The sequence below is a fragment of the Pseudorasbora parva genome, chromosome 12 (genome assembly GCF_024679245.1).
Source record: "Pseudorasbora parva isolate DD20220531a chromosome 12, ASM2467924v1, whole genome shotgun sequence".
NCBI classification, from domain to species: Eukaryota; Metazoa; Chordata; class Actinopteri; order Cypriniformes; family Gobionidae; genus Pseudorasbora; species Pseudorasbora parva.
Window position 1 is genome coordinate 41,313,865 of NC_090183.1, and position 11,464 is coordinate 41,325,328.

Sequence of the window (11,464 nt, forward strand, 5' to 3'; positions counted from 1 at the left end):
AGGGCCAGGGGCAGTGTGTGTGATGGGTAGGTTTAGGGTCAGGGGCAGTGTGTGTGATGGCTAGGTTTAGGGTCAGGGGCAGTGTGTGTAATGGGTAGGTTTAGGGTCAGGGGCAGTGTGTGTGATGGGTAGGTTTAGGGTCAGGGGCAGTGTATGTGATGGGTAGGTTTAGGGTCAGGGGCAGTGTGTGTGATGGCTAGGTTTAGGGTCAGGGGCAGTGTGTGTGATGGGTAGGTTTAGGGTCAGGGGCAGTGTGTGTGATGGGTAGGTTTAGGGTCAGGGGCAGTGTGTGTGATGGCTAGGTTTAGGGTCAGGGGCAGTGTGTGTGATGGGTAGGTTTAGGGTCAGGGGCAGTGTGTGTGATGGGTAGGTTTAGGGTCAGGGGCAGTGTGTGTGATGGGTAAGTTTTTAGGGGACAGTGTATGGGGATAGAATGAAACGGCATTGAAAAGGCGATTATTCGTCTTGATAGTACGCCAAAATGGCATACGAATTGGCGTATCATACATCATACATACGCCATTTCATGAGCTCAGTCTGCTGCCATTGATGGATACAAAAGGTGAAGAAAGCATCATCTGCACCCTAAGTGGTCACACATATGGCACAGAAGGGCCAAAGCAAGGTTCTCCAAAAAGCCATTAGATCAAGGAGACACTGTAGTGTTGCAATTTGACTTTAATATGAACGCTGTCTGTTGGCATTTTCTTCTGAGCATGACAGCGCATTGATAAGCATATCAGCATTATGCTTTGAATATGAAATCACGCATTAGAATGAATGCTACACGCTGGATGTTTCATAATCCTTGGACAGTCTGATTGAAATGCACAAGCTGTCATTTGAAGGATACATGAAGCGGCAGCTAATATAATCTATTGGAGCTGTCATGTCAGTGTAGTTTTATAGTCCAAATTAACCCGTCCTCATCTATAGCATTTCTGCCCACATGCAAATTGTTATCCAAATCCCCTCATAATCCTCAGATTTGTACATTATATCACGTTTATGGAGATAAGCAGTGTTGCTGCCGCCTTTTGATGTGCGCTTTGAAGTGAATTGTGTACGCAATTATATGTAAAAGCTTCGATAATGTTTCTCTTATCAATGGAATGACTCATGCTCAGTAAATCACAGCTCATTTAGGTGCTGTGCTGAAGCAGGCCTATGTGCAGAAGAGTTCTTCACAGAGTAATAAATAGACACTTCAGCTCACTCAGCCAATAGCAAACTTTCAGAATCTCGGCACCTCTGTGAGAGCATTCGTCAAGGCTTTCTTTTGTATTGTTATGTCAGTTTTCCCATCGTAATTGAAACCACGCTCTCACCACAGGGTAGTCGTGATAACGAACATAATTAATTAAGTAGAAATTAAGGAGACATACTCCCAAAGATCAGACCCTTGGGATGCAGGGGAGGAGGATTCAGGTTACGCTTAGTAATCTAGACCACAGTCTTGTTTGGTTTAAAGTCATTAAATTACAGTAATGACTAATTTCTTATTCGTGTGTGCAACTCGCCAGAGACCGCCACGAGTTTTTAATAAAGGAATGCGAATGAATGAGAAACATTGCGGTGCGTGCGAGAGAGAAGGAGAGAGAGCTTTGTAATTGTGCGAAGTAATTCAAAAGCACATTAATAAAACAATACAGAAACATTCAGAAATCGCTTGAGATAACGCGCATTTGCATAATTCATTAAGATTAATCAGACCGCAATACATTCAGCTGCTTCATGGTGGAGAGGGCAAACATGAGAAGACCATTCCCTGGAAAGCCCTCTTTAATCTACAAACAATGATGTAAATCTAGGCTTGGATACTGGAATTAACCTCTCTGAACCTCGTAACCCCATTAGTACTGAAACAAAGCTTCGGTGGTTCACCTATAATAGTACATTAATATTAAACACTTTATTCATATAAATCCTCAGAGCGTTCCCTTACATTCTTTGTAAGCTAATGTACTCCAAAAAAGTTTGAAGTGAATTAAGACCTTACGTATAATTTACTATATAAAAGTGTTACATCTTTTGATTGGGTATTCGATACTTGTCTCAACAGTTGAATATGTTAAAATGTCCATATAAATTTGAGTGCTGCTTAGTTTTTTCAGCACAAAAACGGCTTTCACCTGTAATTCTGTGCTTATCATCTCCCTAAACCTCACTCCCACCCGGGTCACGGCACCAATTGAACCCCTCTTGTCCTACTCACCCCACTCGGAGCAGGACTCAAACCGGCAGATGTGCTATCAAGGACGCTAAAGACTGCAGTCTCTAGCATCAGTTGCTAGTCTGCTTCTCACTAGCTGTCCTGCTTTACACCAGTAAGTAACCATCTACAACACCCAGATTATCACCCTAGCAACCGTATTGCATTAATGTATGGAAAACTATTCGGAACAATTTAGCAATCACTAACAACACTTTAGTGGTGACTTTTGCACAGACAAGCACTGTTCAACTTGTCTGCCATCTTGGCTTTATGTCGCTGCTATATCACTGGATCTCACAAACCTCCTTCGGTTTAAACAAAATGGCACACGGTATCGGTTATTTTGAGATAATCTAAAACAATCCAACAACACTTAAGTTTGTTTTTCTTGTTTTGGCATCAGTGAAGCAGAAAAGATTTGCTTCGAGGCATGAAATGATATGGGGAGACGACTGTAACGAGGAGCAACGGCAATCTCAAAGACCGTTTTTTTGTAGATAATGGTGCTCTTTAAGAACCTGGTGGGCAAGTAGCAGGGTTTCATCTTACACAAACACCATCTGGTGGGCTTGTCGAGCCTGCACCTTGACAAGATGAATTAGTTTGAAATGCTGTCAGATACACGGAATGGAATTAGATTTTCCAGTTAGTAATGAAACCTGACGGAGCTTAATAAAAAAGCATTGGATCCGGAGAATGCTCGAGTCAAACTGGGTAAAAAGTCTCACCTGAGAACTTTGGTGACACGTTGATCCAATTGCTAATATCCATATAGCTTTCATCTTCAAATTGTATGTTGTAACTTGGTTATGGGTGAATTTATTTAGTTTTTACTTGCATGTGCTGTTGGTCATGAAGAGGGCTGTTTCAAGGGATACTTCAAGCAAAAAATTATTCTCTATTCTTTAGAAAGAGAGAGAGAGAGAGAGAGAGAGAGAGAGAGAGAGAGAGAGAGAGAGAGAGAGAGAGAGAGAGAGAGAACATTTATTAAAGTTTTCGTCTCCACCTGAAACCTCATCTGACTCCTCTGCATATTATTTTGCAGTGCCTCAGAGAGGTTGTTTTAGACTATAATAAAGCTCTTTTTTCCCCTCTCAGAAGTCTTTTAAACCAAATGCAACATACTGTTGTTTACATCCTTACATACATACTTATACAAATGTACAGGAGTATAAAATATAGCTTAACCAGCACAGTGCAACACAGAAAAGGGCAGTAAAGGTGCAGTATGTAATATTGACATCTATAGTGTGATTAAAGCAGTTCAAATTTAAAATATTGGAGAGAGTTGTTACTCCCGCTCTGTCCTCCTCAGTGTGACCACAGCTTTATACTGTAAGATGATCAGCTAATGTGTCTGTGTTTTAATATGCCTCCAGTCATAGAGCTTTTTAGATGAGACCAAGGGTTTTTATGTTGGGTAGAATCTGCCATTTCAAGTCCTCCTGAAGTTTGCATTTATGAGCTGGTAAGTCATGTTTATGACGTCAGGTGCACTCAAGGTGGAGCAAGATGGTGGTGTACCTTCTCTTTATTAACTACAGCAAAAATACAGAAAGGTCTACTTCTAGAAAATGAAGAATAAAAATTGTGCATCAGGAGTGTTTTGCTTTTTATTATTATTAACAAAGCCACTGTAAACTTTATCTTTACATATTGTTATATTACAGTGCTATTACATTGTGTGCAGGGAATGAACTTATTTTCTTGTACATAAAATATAGACAGATAATGTAACTGCTAAATACATGCAAGTTTTGTGATATTCCACCATGTTTCTCACTGACATGCCCCCAACTTGTAAAGGGACTTTAAAGGTCCCGTTCTTCGCGTGTTTTCGAACCTTTGATTATGTTTACAGTTTGCAATATAACATGAGTTAATGTTTCGCGTGTAAAAAAACACAGTATTTTTCACACAATTAACTTATCTGTACAGCTCTGTTTCCTCTGTCCTAAAAACGGCCTGATGATTTCCTTGTTCTATGAAGTCCCTCCTTCAGAAACACGTAACGAGTTCTGATTGGGCCAGCGCTTGCGGTGTGTGATTGGACAGCAGCTTAGCGCACTTTGCCCGGAAAGGTCCTGCCTCTTACCATAACGGGGAGATGCAAGCGCTGAAAGGGCGCTCTTCTCCACGTGGGAGAGCTACAAGACCATGCCCCCTATTTTGCGTGTTCTTGTGGGCGGAGGGTTAGTCAACAAACGGTTCTAGTGACGTCATTCCTGAAGGAAGTGCAGCGGTGTAGTCCAAACCGGCCGTTCGCTGTAGGCTTTGAAAGGGAACTTCTGTTAAATAAAATATCTCGCTTGGCATTGAATTTTGAGCTTTATAATTTTTACAGGTATTATTTATGCTCCAACAGCAACATTACGCACTAATTAAAGTTTGAAAGATGGAATCGCGAAGAACGGGACCTTTAAAGGAAAGCCAGAGCTTCCCACTTCTATTTACAGCTTTGTGGTGGCGTTCATGTGTGTTCAACTCAATATTTTCGGTATGACTTGAGCACACCATCTAAACGGGGCATAAAGAAAAGCCAGAGCTTCCCACTCGCATGTATGTGCGTTCAACTACATTTTTTGGGCATGACTTAAACGCACCATCTGACGTTTGCAGGTTTCCATGGCTGCAATATGATGTTTTATGCCAATTGGCAACCAGAGGTCTGAATGCCATTGGGTAAATTAGCAGTGGGCGGGATCAAGTAGAATAACTGGCTGTAGTATTGTTTTTCAAACCATTCTCACTCCCAAGGCGTCAAAATCCGAAGCATGGTCAAGTGCCTTCTGCGTCACAATGAAGACGTCATTTTTCGAAGCGCTGGGTGCTCCATTTATTTCAGTGAGAATCCTTTGGCGTCATACACAGACGGGATATGGGATTATTATCGTCATGGTGAAATGTATTTTTTCATTTATTTATTGAAATTATTTATTGGTTTATAATTTTGCCATTATGACATGTTGGAGTGTGATTCTAAATTTAATCAGCAAGAATAATTTCATTTACATTTATTTTATATACCCTATTTAGACACGTTTTAACATGTAACCCAACCCCACCCCATCCCTAAACCTACCCATTTGTGTGAACATGATATAAAACACAGGATATAACATACGACTGCATCCACGAGTTATTCAAAAATTTAAATTGATTTAACTACGATTAAACGATTGATTTGCAATCGTTTGATTTGCATGAAGAAAATCCCCAAAAAAGCGATCAGCATTTCCATCCGCCGATGATCAAGAACACATCAAATTTCAAATATTGACGCCCGTTACGTGAGATTTCATAGTGAAATTGCATTGGCTCTCGTATGTCTTGTGACCAATTGCGTCATTACGTCAGCATTGATTGTCAAATGTCATTGGCTCTCCTGTGTCTTGTGACCGATTGCGTCATGCGTTCGTTCACGGGGCAGCGGGATCATCATTTCAGCGATTAAAACATCAAGATCGACTCTGTTCTTCACATGAAGACATCGTATGACTTCAGAAGACTTGGAATGCAACATGAGTTAATACTTTTATACTGTTTTGGTCAGATTTTGCAATAAATACTTGTGACTGTACATTGATTTGCCTGTTATGTGTTTTATATTGTTAAGATGTGGGTAGGTTTAGGGTAGAAGTTGGGTTAGTTGCTCCAAAATATAAAAGTAGCCTTTAAATATTAATAAAATCCTGTCTGCTTTTACAAACGCAAAGAATTAAATGCGTCTGTGTAAGACGCCAAAGGTTTCTCATTGTGACAAATGGATCACCCAGCGCGGCGAAAAATGACGCCTAGGGGCACCTTTAGCGTCTTCATTGTAATGCGAAAGGCACTTGACTATGCTTCAGATTTTGATGCCTTGGGAGTGAGAACGGGTTGTGTTTTTCAGAGAAACACTTATGTGAACTTAGCATGTTTTCTAAATATCTGCAAATATATTATGGTATTTTGTGCTTTAGTACATAAAAATAAAATACATTTAAAATTTATACATTTTATAAAAATATCAAAAACCACTAGAGCAATGTTATATATTTTTGTTGACTTGTGTACTTGCAATATCAATAAAGATGTTAAGAATGTTTAAAAAATAATCCTTTTAAACCAGGGCAGGGACTGTTGCCTATCAATGAAATCATAAAAGTGTCTCATAGTAGCCGCAGAGTGAATGCACAGAGTAACATTATAAAATAACTTTCAACACACTCAAATGTATGTAATATGATACAACAGCACGGCATTACTTCACATATGCATGAGTGGAAGAAGAAGCGCTCATCTGCGGCAGAATAAAAGCTCCACTGCTCTCGAGTCGTGTTTCACACTCATCTTTCATTATCAAACGCTCCAGCGCCTCGATCAGCGCCACCTGCTTCATACTACAGTAACACTAATAAATCTGTAATACATGAGCTCATCCATGAATATAATTTCTGCACAAGTCCTTCGTATTCTATTCCACCGGCTGTAGAGGTGAAGCCAACAACTCCCATGATTTTCCAGAATCAAGGCGTCATCAAGCTACGCCTTTGTATGTAAAATTACATATTGTGCCTTTAAGTTGAAGTATGTCCATATAAATACGCTGCTGTTCAGAATTTTCAGTTCCTTCAAATATCCCTTAAATACCCCAGCTCTAATCTTAAGCATTTACATGAACTGATCCGCGATCACTTTAAGGGCTATGAAAGGGATCCTTTTTTTAAAAAACGTTTGAGACACACTGCTTTAAATGATCAGCTTGGCAGACAGCAGTTCACTGCTTCCCATCAGGTGTGCGGGTTTAGTGACCAGCCATTCTCTAATCAGATGTACATTTTTGCCCCATTTATGCGCACGCCACACCAGCTGTCACATTTTGTTTACGAACATAACCCTCGCATGCCTCCAAATACTCGTCCTCCTCGATTCTTTCCTATCAGCCTTATTTCCGGCGGTAATGAATGCAGTGTTTTGCGAGGTTTGTGCGTCCGCCGTGCCTGAGGAAGTTATCCTCAGAACCTCATTCTCCGCTCCCTCTCTGCATCGCCTCAATGCCCAGGGGTCAGCTGAGGGGGCCGCAGTCATTTGAAAAGGAAATTATCTTTTGTGATTCTTACCAAAAGAGATGGAGAGTGAGATGAGGAATGAGGAGGAGAGATGGCACGTCTGAGAGGGGGAAGAAAAAACGCCTCCTTTCCTTTGCAACCTGTGAACAGGTTAATGGGAGCTGGTGCTGGAATGAGTTGATACCTATCTGCTCAGAGAGAGAGAGAGAGAGAGAGAGAGAGAGAGAGAGAGAGAGAGAGAGAGAGAGAGAGAGAGAGAGAGAGAGAGAGAGAGAGAGAGAGAGAGAGAGAGAGAGAGAGAGAGAGAGAGAGAGAGAGAGAGAGAGAGAGAGAGAGAGAGAGAGAGAGAGAGAGAGAGAGAGAGAGAGAGAGAGAGAGAGAGAGAGAGAGAGAGAATAGAATGACTATTTGATGGCTTCCTAACAGCTTCTTTCTCCTTGGCCCCATTTCTTGATATGTGCGCATTTATTTATTTATTTTTATTTATTTATTTCTTGTGCTGTGGTAAATAGCTTCTTGGAGAGAGAGACAATTTTGCCTAATGGGCAAGTTTCCATAAGGTGGGTCAGAACATTGATAGCAAGGCTGATGAGTTGGCAGGAAAGGTGAGTGTTCTCTTTCGACAACCCTCTCATTATAAGGCTCCCTCAAGAGAGGATGTTGATGTGAGGAAGGACGAAACGCTGGGATGAGTGTACTTTTTGATGACTGTCAAACATGTACAGTTTACATTATCCTTAATGACACTCGTCTCTGCGTCTTATTTGTCAAGATATATATACATATACACATACACATATCTTGCATTTGATGTGTCTTTGAGCTTCTGCTTCGTCATCACAATATACCAATGGTGCAAAAATATTTTCATCCTGGAATACAAAAGGAGTGCAGGATTGTGTGGCATTTAGGAATGAATCAGTTTCTGGATTTTAAATGAGATGCAAATATGAGAACTTCAATTTGAAATTGAATAAATAAGGAAGTTAGAAAATTAGAAATGTAAACTGTACTTTTTGAATGTTTGAATGACAAACTTTGAATGTTAACAATGTGTTGTCTGAAAAGCCTTTGAAGGATTAAAGTCCTTAACAGAGATCTGAATATTTTTTTAATCAAATTTAGCAACAAAAACTAATTTTACTTAGTTATCATTAAATGCTGTTATACAGTGGGTGCGGAAAGTATTCAGACCCCCTTAAATTTTTCACTCTTTTTATAGTGCTTTTTTCTTCTTATGAATGTACACACAGCACCCCATATTGATAGAAAAACACAGAATTGTTGACATTTTTGGAGATTTAATAAAAAAAGAAAAACTGAAATATCACATGGCCCTAAGTATTGAGACACTTTGCTCAGTATTTAGGCACCCTTTTGATCTAATACAGCCATTAGTCTTTTTGGGAAAGATGCAACAAGTTACACCTGGATTTGTGGCTCCTTTGCCATTCCTCCTTGCAGATCCTCTTCAGTTCTGTCAGGTTGGATTGTAACGTTGTTGGACAGCCATTTTCAGTTCTCTCCAGAGATGCTCAATTGGGTTTAAGTCAGGGCTCTGGCTCGGCCATTCAAGAACAGTCACAGAGTTTTTGTGAAGCCACTCTTTCGTTATTTTAGCTGTGTGCTTAGGGTCATTGTCTTGATGGAAGGTGAACCTTCGGCCCAGTCGGAGTCCTTGAGCACTCCGGAGAAGGTTTTCCAGAATATCCCTGTAGTTGGGCGCATTCATCTTTCCCTCGATTGCAACCAGTCGTCCTTTCCCTGCATCTGAAAAACAGCCCCACGGCATGATGCTGCCACCACCATGCTTCACTTTTGGGACTGTATTGGACAGGTGATGAGCAGCACCTCATTTTCTCCACACATTCCGCTTAGAATTAAGGCCAAAAAGTTCTATCTTGGTCTCATCAGACCAGAGAGTCTTATTTATCACCACATTTGAGTCCTTCAGGTGTATTTTTTTTTAGCAAACTCTATGCAGGCTTTCATGTGTCTTGCACAGAGGAGAGGCTTCTGTCAGGCTATACTCTTCAATAAAGCCCCGACTGGTGGAGGGCTGCAGTGATGGTTGACTTTCTACAACTTTCTCCCATCTCCCGACTGCATCTCTGGATCTTTGGATTCTTCTTTACCACTCTCACCAAGGCTCTTCTCCCCCGATAGCTCATTTCGCCCGGACGGCCAGCTCTAAGAAGGGTTCTAGTCATCCCAAACGTCTTACATTTAAATATTATGGAGGCCACTATGTTCTAAGGAACCTTAAGTGCAGCAGAAAGATTTTTTGTAACCTTGGCCAGATCTGTGCCTTGCCACAGTTCTGTCTCTAAACTCTTCAGGCAGTTCATTTGACCTCATGATTCTCATTTGCTCTGACATGCACTGTGAGCTGTAAGGTCTTATATAGACAGGTGTGTGGCCTTCCTAATCAAGTCCAGTCAGTATAATCAAACACAGCTGGACTCAAATAAAGGTGTAGAACCATCTCAAGGATGATTAGAAGAGCATTACAGCAAAGGGTCTCGATACTTAGGACCATGTGATATTTCAGGTTTTCTTTTTAATAAATCTGTGTTTAATAAAAAAAGTGTTTTTCTGTCAATATGGGGTGCTTTGTGTACATTTATGAGAAAAAAACGTAAATGATTTTAGCAAATGGCTGCAATATAACAAAGAGTGAACATTTTAAGGGGGTCTGATCTGAATTATTTCCGTACCCACTGTATGCATAAAATATTGTTCAAGTTGTATAAATGTAAATCTTAATGGCGCCATAACGGAAAAATTTATTTACCTTGGCATAGTTTAATAATACGAGTTCTGTACATGAAACTGACATCCCTCGAAACAATGCTGGGTTAAAAACAACCCAAGTTGTGTTGAAAATGGACAAACCCAGCAAATGGGTTGTTTTAACCCAGCGGTTGGGTTATATGTTTGCTTAAAACAACCCAATAGCTGGGTTTGTCCATTTTCAACCCAACTTATGTTGTTTTTAACCCAGGTTTAACCCAGTGTACCCTAAGACTCAAACAACTCTGTTTTCTCCTTAATAAATTGTGTGCTTTCAAAAAAATGCTGAAAAACAGGTGAATCCTAACATAACATTGTAAGGCTGGAAAAACCTAGTAGATGCCGAAATGTCTAATCGCTCTGAGAAAACAAAGGAAATTAGCATCTGAACTCATTCATACAGTTAGAGTCTCTGTCCGAGACGACATCACACTGAGTGAACCATCTATGAATGACTCTAATTTACATGCCTTTCCTTTCACATGAAACTTCCCCCAAACTACTGCTCCCCCAAACTTGAGATCACCTGAAATGCACCAGAAATCTCTTTGTTACAATGTCAATCCTCACAATGCAGTATTATATGTGTTTGATATCATTTGAAATGTCTCAGTGCGACTGGTACAAATATCTCAACTCCACAGAAGTTAACCAAAAGATAATCAATGTTTTAAGGGTTTAAAGATATCCTTCCTTGGTGTATGGTGGGTGTGGCTTTCAGCCATTTGGCCTCTCTTCTAATCAAGTCTATAGAACTTGATCAATGCAAATTCCTATTGTGATGGGTATGTATCTGGTTCTGGGTATTTAAGGAAATGTTGCAAAGAGCTCAAGGCTTGACACTTTAAACCGGTCAGCCCGTAATGCTGGATATCTCAAGATAGCCAGCATTATGTAATTTTCAGAAGTCAGGTATACATTTCATTCTTTACTTCAGAGTATTTGATGTTATATATGGATTACCTTTGAATTGACTATGTAATTGGCTTTATACATTTACCTGACTGTTAAATAAATTGTTACGCTTTGATTGATTCTGACTTGCTCTGGAATTATTCAGGTTGGGTATAATTTCAACAAAGGGTTAAACGGAATAATTAAATGTGTACTTAAACTATTAAAAATGAATGACCAAATAACCAATTGGCATTCTAACCTAAATTCTAAATTATTAATAAATGGAGTCAGATAACGAGGGATTGGAATAAAATCCCCTTTTTCCCCGCTGAAAAGACGAACGCGCAGCGAACTTCACCCGCCGATCGTTAGCCTCCATTGGGACGATTTGGGCGGCCTTACAACATCATTAATATTTATGTCCCCCAAATGTGCATATAACAGCCCATGTTCAAGGTTGGCAATATTAACATGGATCTGCACAGCTGAATCCTCAGAAGTTCTGCAG